Below are 13,594 nucleotides of genomic sequence, written 5' to 3' on the forward strand. Positions count from 1 at the left end.
GTTAATATTGCTTTTTACCTTAACTCTGCACGTGATGACATGCCATTGGACGATCCTTCGATTCTACTTCAATATCCTCCAGTTGAACATTTTGTTTTGCAAGACAAACATTTAAAATGTGATAAATTTTATTGGGATTAAAACTGGTTTTGCGACTTGTTGTTTCTCTACCTTTTTAGCCAGTTGGAAGTTTATTAATTCCAATGACAGCAGTAGCGTCAATGACAGTTTAAAAACAAATTCGTCATCATGTTCATATTTTTAAATAATTCCTACTTTGACTCTACGTAGTATCTTTTTTATATTTTTCCGAGCTCTACATGTTAATTTCGACAATATTTTATTCTTTAACAGAGTTCATTTCAATGACAATATAGCACAAGTTAATTGAAAAACACTTTTCGTGGTGACGACATACTGAATTTAGTTCGCATTCGGATACAGATATTAGGAGCTAAAGTTTGAATTTCAGAGTATTTTAGATCATTTCTGACGTAGTTTTAATAACCTCAATGACGTCTTTCCAGAACAGACAAATAGTAAGTCACAACGTCACAACCATGTTTTACCATAAGTTGTATTTGTAGGACTTTGTCCTTGAAAATTTCAACAATGCGACAATTTTATGTAACTCTACAAATTTTAACCTTGCCCGTGTTCTTAAAATGATAACGACTATCTCTCACCTGTCGCTGCTATCAATTTTATCGTAGAGATACACGTACAAACTGACATTCGTGATAAATATTTTATTTTTATTCCAAAGACAACTGATAATGACTTTCTTCTATGATTTACGTAATATGTAGTATGTAACACGATTTGACGGTGTATTATTTTTTCATTGGCTCTACATTTTGACTCCAAATCAATTTATTGCTAGTGCAGAAAATTTGTTTTACTTCCACCACTGTTATTGCAAAGTAGAGTTTTAACAATTTTACTAGTGAGAGAACTTACAGTGGTAGAGTTACATAGTTTTCGCTTTTTGCAGGATGAAAAACTTCTATTTTTTTATTATTGATCAAATTCTTGCTGTCTCTACACTTGTGTCAACTTGGCTCCTAATATTTTTTCAGATGATGTTACATACCTATTAACTATTCCATTTCTTCTTTTTGTATTTTTTTACATTTTCGACTTCATCGCACACTGTTTCTTGCATTTCGCATCACAATTTTGGAACACACCACGATTCGGACCAAATGAAATTTAGCGGGAAACCGCGGAGTCATCGCCACTGCAGCGTATCGAACAAACACCGCACCACAGATGATAGCGAACTTCTCGATTTTCCATCCCGAATACTCGAACACACACATCTCGAAAATTTTTCGCTTCAGCCCTCAGACGAGGTTATTAGTCGAAATAATTAGCAGTTATTGTTTTTGTCGGGCGGCCGATCGCGACGCGCCGCGGCCTGCACTGCACCTCGACACAATAAACTACCAACAACCTCTCTTTCCCCCTTTACTTCCGAGCCGGCTTTCCGAACAGGGCGCATGCGCTCCAGACATTTTTTAAACCGCGCCCATGTTTCTGTAATTTCTATCGCACCTTTTGAAAAACTGCTTTTTTCGGGCATTTTTTACACACGTCCCGTTCTAACGGGCGCGAACGCCAATGCGCCATCCCCCTCCGTCTAACGGTCGTTGGCGAAGCTCGTTCCGACATAGAAGCGAAATAGTTTCACCCTCTCTTTCTAATGACGCCGCGACGCCAGTGACGCCAATTATTTCGCCATACATCGACGTCGAAACGCAACTTATACAAAACACATTTCAATTTTCAACCTTATTAGCGCGCGTTAAAAGTCACACTCGACGCGCCTATCGCAGTTGCGACTTTACGTTCTAACGCGGGACGTGTAAAGTTCCGGCCATTTTTGCGATAAAAAAATCGCTTGCATGCACGTAACCACGCCTTGGTATACACACATATTGCTGTCTATTTTACTCCTTTTTTATTTTTGTCGTGCGGTCTCTCTCTCACACTCACACATGCAAAGTGGGGAGCGAATGCTTCGGGATGCGTTGGTACAGCGCCATCTGGCGGGGAGTAGCGTAACTTTTAGCGTCGTGGGGTGTGCGAGAAAACTTTCCCTGTCGCCGTGGCAGCACTGAGTGAAAGGGGTGGTTTTTGAAATCGTGGTAGTTCCGCGTTTCGCCGCGCGACGCTAGCGCTGCCTCATGTTCGAACCACACTAAAATTAATTGGTACTGGGCTGTTGCGTGTTTTATTAATGAAATCGTTTATTAATGCGACAGAGGTTTCAATTACAGGACCGGCTTTGGCAGGAAAAAATGTTTCGTGTCTATTTACAATTTAATAAAAACGGATTTGTGTTGAATTAGCATTTTATTTGGTCGTTTCGTCGTTGTGCCAGCAGGGGGCGCGGGCCGGGCCTGCGGCGAGTGGATTAGTGGCTGGATCCGAAGAAAAATTGCGACAGAGCTGACTTAATGAGTGTAGTGAAGAAAACACCGTCGTTAGCGGAGACAGTAATAGTTCGATTCGTCACGTGGTGAAATACGGCAACGAGCTTTTTTAAGCTCTTGCACCTGCTTACTGTGGGTTTATATTTTCTCTAGACCACATAAACCCCATAAGTACTGCCATAAAATGTAGTCGTCTGTATTTTTAATATCATGCATTCTGACATTTGGTTATTTTTCTAATTTACCGACTCTACCATTGGTATAATAATAAAATATTTAGTAAGTAGGTATTAAACACATTAAGATATTTTATGGATGATTTTATGATGGTTATTCATAAACATAGATTAGCGATTCAGATAATTTATAATGCGAATTATTACCTACAAGCATTTTAGTGAGGATTATTAAAATTTTTAAATTTTAGCTTATCATTATTAATTTAATTTCGATAGAGAGCTTTCAAAACTTAAGCTACATATGCAAGAAGATCCACGGGACTTCTTGATCATAAAAGGTGTAGGTCTTAAAAGAAACAATTCACTCTACTTGCATTTTTAGTCGGCCGTTTGGTGTAGTGGTTCGAAACGGACTACTATTCCGGAGGTAGCGGGTTCGATTCTCGCACAGTACAAACATTTGTGTGCATGAACATATTTGTTTGTATTGGATGGACTGGGTGTTTTCTAATGTATAATATGTATTTAAAAAAAAAAGTATGTTTATATCCGTTGTCTAGTACCCATAGTAAAAGCTTTGCTTAGTTTGGACTAGAAGCGCAGTGTAAAATGTCCAAGGATATTTTATTTATTTATTTTTATTGGTAGGTTTTTGACGCATTTACCAATGACTTCAAGGCACAATAATTTTCTAGATGAATACATAATAAAAATGACTTATTAGCGGTCTTTAAAAATCAATTAGCATTCAATAAACTTCAATATTAAACTACTTTGAAATCGAATTTATTCGCAAATTCCAAATTCCTTCAAACGTTTATATCCACTTTCATCTACAGCTTGGCTATTTGTTTATGAACGCGAATGAAGGACAGCTACCGGTCTTGGCCAGATCCGATTGTCTTGGCGTATTGAGTCATGCCGTGCTTTGCCGACCGGTTTAGGGTTCCCATAGTATGGTTTAATAAAGATTTCTTTGGAACATATATTTTTTATGCTTAAGTCATATAATTTAACATTTTAAATCAGGCTTGGTTTTGTAGTCATCGTTGTTTTAAGTCAGAATGTAGAGACGATAGAAATGATTAATACATTTTTTTGTAACTGGGCTGGAGTTTATGTAAAAAAATGATTAAAAATCACTTACCAAATTATGAAGCTGGTACTTACAGCAGTACCTACCTGTCGTAAGAAGATTGCATCTCAGGTGACTGGTAGAGCGGCAGAATCCAAAATCTAAAACAAAAGAAAAAACAGTTTAAATAAATTATCTTACTACAATGAGAAATAAAATATGTAAAATTTTTCAGGCCTAATTCTTAGACACTTTCATTATTTCAGTTGATTGCATACCACCGTTGGACGTAGTAAGTCATAATCTAAAGTCAAAGGTATTGAAAGGTATTGATCTCTTGCTTTTTTTAGCCCCTGCCAGCCATCATCTGGGGGTGGTATAGGCCTGCACATTACCTGATGAAAAGTGATGATCAGGCCGAAGGTGGAAGCGAGCTTCACCCGGACCGGAATCCTCAACCACAGAGATACTTGGCTATCTTACTCTAACTGCCGGAACACAACAATGCTGTTAACATTGTTGTTATGGCGGCAGACTTACGCCCGTATTCACAAACAATGCTTGCTCAAGTGAAGCAGCAAATCGAACACACAGAATAGAGCTCTGTGATTGGTTCGTGTGTCACCCTGTGCGTCCACGCGCACCGTGAGACTCGCACGTTAGATCTTACTTTTGTCGATACTTATTATTACGCACGGAACTTGACTCTATTTATTAGAGTCTCGACACCCTTGAGGACAATAACTTACAGGGCAGGCTACTTTGTTTTAGAATGCGCATTATCATACTTAGATTGAAACAAATCCTTTAGATAAGTACGAACTACTAGTTCCTGATCCGATTGGCATTCGTTTACCCAATGTAGTTCCAATTTGTATAAATCAAATAATCAGCCGCGCTGCGCCGGCGCACCGCGCGAGTCATCGTAACTCAATTGGGGCTCGGATCTTGATTGCGTTGCTTTGGACCGTTGGCAGAATTGATTTTGGTAGAAATTGACTGTCGAACTTTAAATTTCGAACTCCTTCTATGTTCTTCTGATTAATTTCGTTGCGGGTCCAATGACAGTTTAACTTTCCCCCGGGACAAACTTGACCTTGGTTGGGTTTTTATGGCGGTCAAGCTGTAGATCCTGGCTACACAGGAGTAGAAGTGGTGGGAACAAGAGGTGGGAATAGTCCCGAAGGAAAATTTACTGTCTGAAAAAGAAATTTTCGTCAAAGACGGACCTTGTGGCCCCTAGCCTGGGTCCATGGATTCATTTACAATTATTACTTACTTGCAGGTTTAGAATGACTATAACAATTATTTAGCCAAAAGGAAATCAAGTTCTTACATGACTTTTATAATGCCAAAGCAGCTCCTGTTCGGCAAAATAAACTACATAATAATCTCAATTTGTATTTAATTTGATAACAAAAATGCAAATTCTGAAATCTTAGTTTTTAGAAAAGCTCATAAATGGTTACATTTATTATTACTTATAAGTTTTTAACTGTTAATATTTTTTAAACAAAACATGAAACTTAGGACTTTTAAACAAGTGTTATTAGTATTTTATGTAATGTTATCAATGGTGTTCATTCAACTTATGTTCAATATAAGCTTAGAAAGTTAAGGAATCAAGAATTAAACCTTTTTAATGCCATCCACCTTTTTGTACCCAGATAGTACGTACCCAGAAGCGTCCTCTAACAAAAACTATCTCCTGTTCTTCCCTTCTTTTAGGCAAACTATCTGTTTAACATTCAAAGTGTTACCAGAAGTCGTAGACTCAAAAAGTGGGAGTTTTTCTGCCGACCGTCCGGCAGTGGTCGACCGGCCGCATGCCTGTCCGGATTCTGTCCAGCAAATCTCGGAAACTTTGTTACTTAGAACAAATTTTAATGTAGATAGCTATGTAGGGATGGGCAAGCTACTAGCGAGTCCGCTTGTACTTATATTATTATGTGGTACTACTGTAAAAAATTGCAAATACTTTTTCCAAAGGTAAGGATGCTACGTGTAATACATGTAAAAAAAACTTTGGTTTTCATATAAACATACCCATGCGTATTCCCGAAGCTTCATTCAATAAAATTGATGTTTCGACTTCAACATTCTTTATTCCTGTATTTTTGTAACTAAATTAATAAATCCCTGACCTTAAGCATAAATAAGTTGTCATCATTAGGAAAAACAAGAAAATTGTTTGTTAATGGTAAGTCTAAGTTTTTTAGCGCCATATAAGCTAAAAACTAACTCTATTGTTATCAAAATTGCTATGCATAAAAAGAGATTTTACCTATGCATTTCCAACAAAATAATATCCGTACTTTAGTCCAACAGTAACCGTACATCACTATGTGTGACAGTAGCGCTTCATCCTTTTTATTTCTTTAAAAAAAGTTGCCCACTTCAGTGTAGGCCGACTAGAAAAACAGTGGCAATGGTTACTAGTTAGACTTCTACTAGTATTGTTGCCATTACTACGGCTACCTCACTAGACGCGGGTTCGAATCCCAGATAGATGAAAGACTCAAATTAAGTTATGAAATTAACCCACGCCCGTATTTACAAACGATGGTTGCATAGCAAATCATACGCACAGCGTTGATTGAAGCTCTGTGATTGGTTCATATGTCACCCTGTGCGTCCACGCGCACTGTGAGACCTCATAGTGGGTTATTCCGTATTCGACCCACGATAACTCAACCCACTCATTATTTTTCCTTACTCAACCCAATTTTGTTCCTTACTCTACCCACAACAAATTTTTAATTTTATGTTCCTTATTCACCCCAAAAACATACCTAGCTCAACCCATTTTTAAACCACTTAAAAAATATAAGATTTTTATGTACGGTCAGAATAAAAATATATGTTTTAGAAAGGACAATGTTCATTTCTGGCCTGGCGTGGACAAGCTGCTAATGAAAATATGAATTTGCCAAAAATTTTTAATTAATTTTTAAAGTATTCACTTAGTGTAACTTTGTATCAATGTGCCTTTATAAAAATCCAATTTAAATAGTACTTTATGTGATAATTACAACTTCCTGTCTTTAACACTCATTTCAGTGTTGCCAAAATGAATCTTATCGGTAAGAATCGATTCATATCGATTGTTGTTCGACTATGACAATTATTATTTTTTTAAATACGTATTCATTAAAATGACATTTATAAAACCTTTTTAATATTCTAATAACACTACTAAAAATATTTATAACTAAATGAAACCTTATTTCACACACACCTTATTATACACCTTATTTCGAGTCATCAAAAAATAATCGATTTTTATATCGATTATTTTTATTCATCACCACATTATTAGCATGGCAACACTGAAAATATTGTCACAGCTGTTATCTGTCATTCGCTTTGTTTTGAATTTTTCATCGTGAGTGTTGTTTAGTTCTCAAAACCAAGTCTTTGCCAAAATAAAAGCAGAAGAGTGTTGTATAAGTTTCCCTTTTGACGTCTTTATTTTTTTGACCATGGTCCTCGATGCTTCCTTTCCCGATGACCCTGGCATACTCTCGAACTACGAATCTCACTCAACCAATGACCAATGGCTCACTTTCGGACATCGAACCTTGCCTAAACGGCGACCACGGCTTACGTATGGACTCCGACCCGAGCCCCAATGTTAACCCCAGCCCGATTTTGGATAATGCAACTAGCAATTCCTCAATGTCATGAGGAACCTATGATATGTATCAATTGTATAGCTGACATGATGCAGAGGAGGCGACATAGCCTAGAGCTTATTAAGTTCAGTTGGTTATAATGTCAGTGGATGACTCCTCAGCTGGTAAGTTATTGAATGAGCGTGTGGACTTGTTGAATACCTTTTACAATGTATTTGATCAACTACCTTTACCGTAGATTACCATAATCCTAATAAAACTTTTTTTTTAGATTGATAACAGCAGTGTATGTTGTCACTCATGTTGGACCGTGGCCACGGTGTGGGTGGCTCTGCACCAATCAAGGACAAATAATATTTCAAATAAAGAAGCAACCACTAGCACTGGTCACAGTTAACGTGGATTGTCTTTATTACAAATACGTTCCATAGACTGCATATTAACACTGAAAGAGAATCACATATTCGAAAATAATGTAATAATGGAACAGATTTCACCTCGTCAAGTAAGTTTTTTTATAATTATTTTTTATATTTTATTAAAGACATTGGCTTGATATCTTTGAACAAAGTGTATATTTTTTTCTATACAAATACTTCTTACTGATAGATAATAATTGACATCACATCTTGATATCTTAAAGAATGAATTTTGGATGATACCATAATTAATTTCTTTGTTTCAGCTGCGGGGATCTGACCAAATATGTAATTCTTAAGTGGCAGTGAGCTGATCGAGCTGCTACACATGCTGTGGAGCCCCAACAAACACATAATGGGACGAGGATTCATTTGCCCTGATATTGGCCATATAACAGTAGGTTGCTGTGCTCATGTTATGACAATTTTGTGGTTTTTGAGCTGGGCAAGGTATCAGGAACATGTATTTCCACCTGCCTAGTTCCTAGACAATATTTTATTGACCCATGAGTCAGATTAAAATAATAATAATAAAAAAAAAATGGTGTTTTATTTTGCTTCTAACCTTTCTAGTCTTAAGCAAAAAAAAATTTTTTTAAGGACTTGGATACAAAATGATATTTATATTCTGTTTCTTACTGGTATAGACTATTTAATAAATAACAAATTACATGCTGTAATGTCTGTCTACCTCAGGCCAAAGGTCCCATACTAAGTGGGCATAACCCTTTAAGCTCGGTTAACTTTTGTGTTAAGATCGTTCTATTAAATAAAACTGCAGGAATTCTGATACAATAAATAACAAATAATAGATACAACAATAACGTTTTTCACAAAAGGACACAAATCAAATAATGACTAATTAGAATCTACTATAAATCCACTATAAATCTACTATAAATCAAACGACTGTCATTTTTATTAAATCAGTATAACCAAGCGATGCCGATGCGATGGCGTATAATTTTTTTCCCTAGACACTTGTTCATGAATGTACAAATATTTCAAATAATACAATGTATTTCATCTTTTTTTTTCAAGCGGTATGAGATGACAAAAGAAAAATAATGAAAGTCATGACTCATGTGGACAGCTAATCCCGCGGTAGAAGTTTTCAGCCTCTTAATCTGTTTATGTATTTAGGTACCTTAAAATAAAATAAAATATTTGATATGTTTTAGTTGATCAACATATTCATTCATATCTATCAATTTTTTCAGGTAGGTGATGTTATTTTTTTTTATTTAATTATAAAGCAATGTACATACTAGTATGTATTTATAATTATTAAATTTCTGAAAAAACAGTAAACGTTGTTTTGCTATCCATACTTATTTTTGGTATATTTACTTTGGGTTGAGTAAGGAATGCATTTGGGTAGAATAACGAAATTATGTAATGGGTTGAGCTAGGAATACTAATTTGGGATGAGTGAAGAAATGGGTTGAGTTGTCATGGGTCGAATACGGAATAACCCCTTGGGTTGTGATGTTTGTGAATACGGGCGTCAATTTGATTGAAAATGATTATAAAGGATGTGTTTTTGGCAAGTAAAGGTCAGTATTCGTTTAAAAATAAATCTAGAGTCAACAAAAACAAGATTATAAACAAAAACATGGCCACCAACTACTTTTATCATCAAAAACAAGATGCAAGAAGTTATTACCTTTGATTGCAGTCCTTATAAGTAAGAAAATTACTATGAAACTTTATTGTCACAAAATAACTTATTTTTGTTCATTATAATTATTTCGCTTTTTTCGTGATCGGACGTTTTGTTTCTGCATTTAAACATAGCCCGTCAAAAAGACGTAGCACAACCATGTAGTCCTTTAAGAACAAACAGCCTACTCGCCTAAAGGGTAAATTCCGTCCACATTGTTAACATCATTGACTGAAAAGATTAGGTAAGGTCACCCGGGGCGAAAGCAAATATGAGGCTAAAGTGAATAATTGGTTTTATTCTTAATTTGATGGATTTTCAACAAAGTGTCATCTTTTGAAGCATAGAGCAATCATTGCTTTTTATGCTTTCGCCCCGGGTGACCTTACCTACTTCCTACACCTACTTCCTACATAAAATATCTATGTAAACTTAAGATAAAGTTTTGTTTTTTTCAAATAGTTATTTTGAACTTTAAAATTTTTAATTATTGTATTTCTTTTAATTTTCACATTTTATACTCATATTATACTTGTAGTTTTCGTCAATAAGTATCATCTTGAAGTGGCTGTTCTATCTCGATCTGTGGCTCCATCAAGTAGCCACGAGTCCATAGCGACACGTAGCCCGAATGAACCTCTGAAATACTCGTAGATTTTACCTGACTGTACCAGAAGGAGGGTTATGTTTTAGCTGGCTATATTGAATTGGCTGTTCTACCACGACCTGTGTCCATCAAGTAGCCAGCCCATAGCGACACGTAGCCCGAATGATCCTTTAAAATATTCGTAGGTTTTAGCTATCTGCCTTGAACTGGCTGTTATACCTCGACCTGTCTCCATCAATTAGCCACAGTAGTTTTCGTCTATGTCTTCTTGAACTGGCTGTTCTACCCTGATCTGTGTCCATCAAGTAGCCACAAGCCCATAGCGACACGTACCCAGAATGACCCTTTATCTTGTAACGACATCGGTAATTAGGGCGCGGCTGTAACCTAACTAGTTGGACTGTACTTGTACAGTCAGCGTCAAATAGATAATGACACTCAAACCGGAAGACGTAGCGTGGGCAGGCCTCCCACTAGGTGGACCGACAATCTGGTGAGGGTCGCGGGAGGTGCCTGGATGCGAGCGGCGCAGGACCGGTCTTTGTGGAAATCCTTGCGGGAGGCCTTTGTCCAACAGTGGACGTCTTTCGGCTGAAACTAACGAACGTTCAAACTTCTTCTCCTGCGAGCTTTCAAGAAGAGAGCGTATCTTCACCTTAAAGGCCGACAACGCACCTTTAACGCCCCCGGGACTGCGGGTGTCTATGGGCGACGGTAATCACTTACCATCAGGTGATCCGTCTGCTCGTTTGCCTCCTGTCACATAAAAAAAGGAACGAACGAACTCAAAGTGGACACTTTATGCTAATTGTAGAGTCAGCGTTAAATATGTAGTTCGTGACACCTATCTATAGTACCCAAAAGTTTGCAACACATCTTTGTATTTCATTAACATTATATTTCACTGAATGGGATTAAAATACAGACCAAAACTAAAAAGCCGGTGAAGTGTTTTTTTAATCGATCAAGAAATGGCTGAGAAATTAATTATTTAAATTACCTACTTATTTTCGCGCGCAATGTTTGACATGACACGTCGTCGAGAATGACACAATGTCAAAGTCTTCTTCTTCTTTTTGTATCTGGTCAGGTATGGGATATTTAAAAAAAAAAGGTTACAAATTTTTAATAAGAAAGAATCTTGAGTGACCCTGGCTTGGATCAGTCAACAGCACTGGACCAGGGGTGATTCACTGTTTGTACTCCGAATGAGTGCCGTGACGTCACCGATCAAATGCGCGAAATATTTGTTAGTCTTAACTATTTTGGCCCTGTAACTCCTTTATTTGTAGATAATGATTCTTTTACAATTATTATTAGTTTTACTTATATTTTCAAGTGTTATTAAAAGAATAAAATTGGAAACTTCTCCATTGGAATAAGGTTGTGTTGTCAACTTTTTGACCACTTCAGGTGTCACGAACTATTTGAAGCTGACTGTACTTGCTTCGGAACTTAAACTAACTAGTTGGATTCACTCACGTACGTGATGATGTTGAAAGGGTAAACGTTGATAAGGTAATGAACTTGTTGCTGATTGTTTTTGTCTATGACGTTTGTGACCATAGATGACTTAATGGTATTTTTTTTTGAATTCACATTGAGATTTGTTTTGATTTAATTTGTTGCGATAAAAGATGTCATTGATGATCAAAATTTAGCACAGCGTTGCAGATACCATTCCTACTGCAAAATTCTTGATATATATGTCATAAAATTTAAGTAGGTACTTTTTTATCAAATCGCAGTAGATTTAAGTAAAAAGTTTTAACATTAATAATAATATTACTCTTATGTAAATTATTGCTAATATAATTATGACATTAAACTCATAGTGTTAACTTTTTCTTCGATTTGCAAACAAAAGTTTTTTTTACATTAATTGTTTCGTTTGCCTCCTATCACATAAAAAAAAAATTACCTCTTTGCAATGATGCACTTTACCTTACTAACATTTTGTTTATTTCAGAGAAATTAATAATTTACAATCTTTACTTTTTTAAAATTTAAAATTCAAATAAAACCGTTTCTGAAACTCGTTCAAACCACAAAACCCTGCTGCATAGTTCGTTGCTAACTGCATCTGCTCATCACTTCTCCGTGCCTAATTCGCTAATTTGGGTCATATCACCATCGCATTAGCAGCTCGAGTGGTTAAAGTAGTTAATGCTGATTGAGGTCAAGTTAATTGAGACCTGCTAAATATAAACCGAGGATTAGGGCCAGTTCTGTGTTTGTTTTAACAAGTCGTATAGTTTGTATTTGGTTATGTAGACTTAGACTGAGTTGCACCTCGTTACTTTGACCGTAACTATCGATAACCGGCGTTTTTTGTATGGATTTTGACAGATTTTTGAAGTTTGTCAAAGTAAGATGGTACTACCCAGTCTTAGTTTTTGGAATGTCTCCGTGGTTTAGTGGATAGAAAGTTCGACTCTCAGAGGTCTACGTGTAAAATCACAATACATAGGTAGTAAATATTAAACACATCACCTAGTAATAATTGACAGTATAGACTAAACTGGTTGAGTTTGTTCCGCCACTACTTTCAGATTAATTTAATTCTGACCCCTCTTCTTCGTAGACCCATGAATCCCAGGGGTCTTCATTAATTGGTATCAATTATGAAGTACATCGTTCGTTCGTTTCAGCTTAATGACGTCCACTGCTGGACAAATTCCCCGCATGGATTCACAATGACCTGTCTTGCGTTGCCCGCATCCAGGTACTTCCCGCGACCTTCACCAGATCGTTGGTCCACCAAGGAAGCAGGCCCACACTACGTCTTCCGGCCCCTTGGTTGCCACTCGAGAATTTTCTGTCCCAGCATGAAGTACATACAAATATCTATAAATTGCGATGAACAAGGAAACTATTCTACAAAATGATCCTACGTGCTTGATCTTTACTGGCGCACCTAGCTTGCAATTCATTATAAAACTGCTAGAATAAAATAGATTTATGTTCTTAATAACCATATAGGAATCAGCATCAACATCGTGAGTCATCACAGACAATGGAGATGTCCCGACGTGGGTAGTAATGGAAGCCGCCATCGTACTTATTAAGGTGCTCTCACATCTGGAGCGTTTGCCTGTAACGTAACATTTTTTTTTATCCACAACGAGGAAGCTCTTGGCATCCTCAACCACGGAGGAACTGGCTATCTTACCTCTAACTGCCGGAACACAACAATGCAGTTAACATTGTTGTTATAGCGACAGACTTAGGTAAGATAGTGGTAGCTAGCCAGGCGGACTTAGAACAAGCCCTACCACCAACCAAACCGAACAGAAAAATCTGCCCTCACTGGGAATCGAACCCGGGACCTCTGCGTCTGAAGCAGGTGATCTTACCACTAGACCACAGAGGCGGTTACCACTTACCACTAGACATTACAAAGTCGAGCAACACATCAGAAGCGAACTGAGCATCACAGTGCGTGCATAACCTGTTGTAATGTTACAGATTAGCTTACATTGTGGTCAGGGAAGAGAGTGCATAACTTACAATGTATTTACATACTATTTCGACACAACCTGTGACAATTCAATCTAAAATGTTACATTACAGGCAAT

At 37.0% G+C, this 13,594-nt stretch overlaps 1 long non-coding RNA gene across 1 annotated transcript; it reads left to right on the top strand.

Moving 5' to 3' along the window:
- Nucleotides 1-7,097: 7,097 nt before the first annotated feature.
- On the top strand, nt 7,098-8,245 carry LOC114355630 (uncharacterized). Its single transcript, XR_003656124.1, has 3 exons — nt 7,098-7,491; nt 7,599-7,832; nt 8,013-8,245. It is a non-coding gene; the product is annotated as an uncharacterized LOC114355630 (long non-coding RNA).
- Nucleotides 8,246-13,594: the final 5,349 nt, after the last annotated feature.

The sequence above is a fragment of the Ostrinia furnacalis genome, unplaced genomic scaffold (genome assembly GCF_004193835.3).
Source record: "Ostrinia furnacalis isolate ACB-3 unplaced genomic scaffold, ASM419383v2 OfSCF2450, whole genome shotgun sequence".
Classification (NCBI taxonomy): domain Eukaryota; kingdom Metazoa; phylum Arthropoda; class Insecta; order Lepidoptera; family Crambidae; genus Ostrinia; species Ostrinia furnacalis.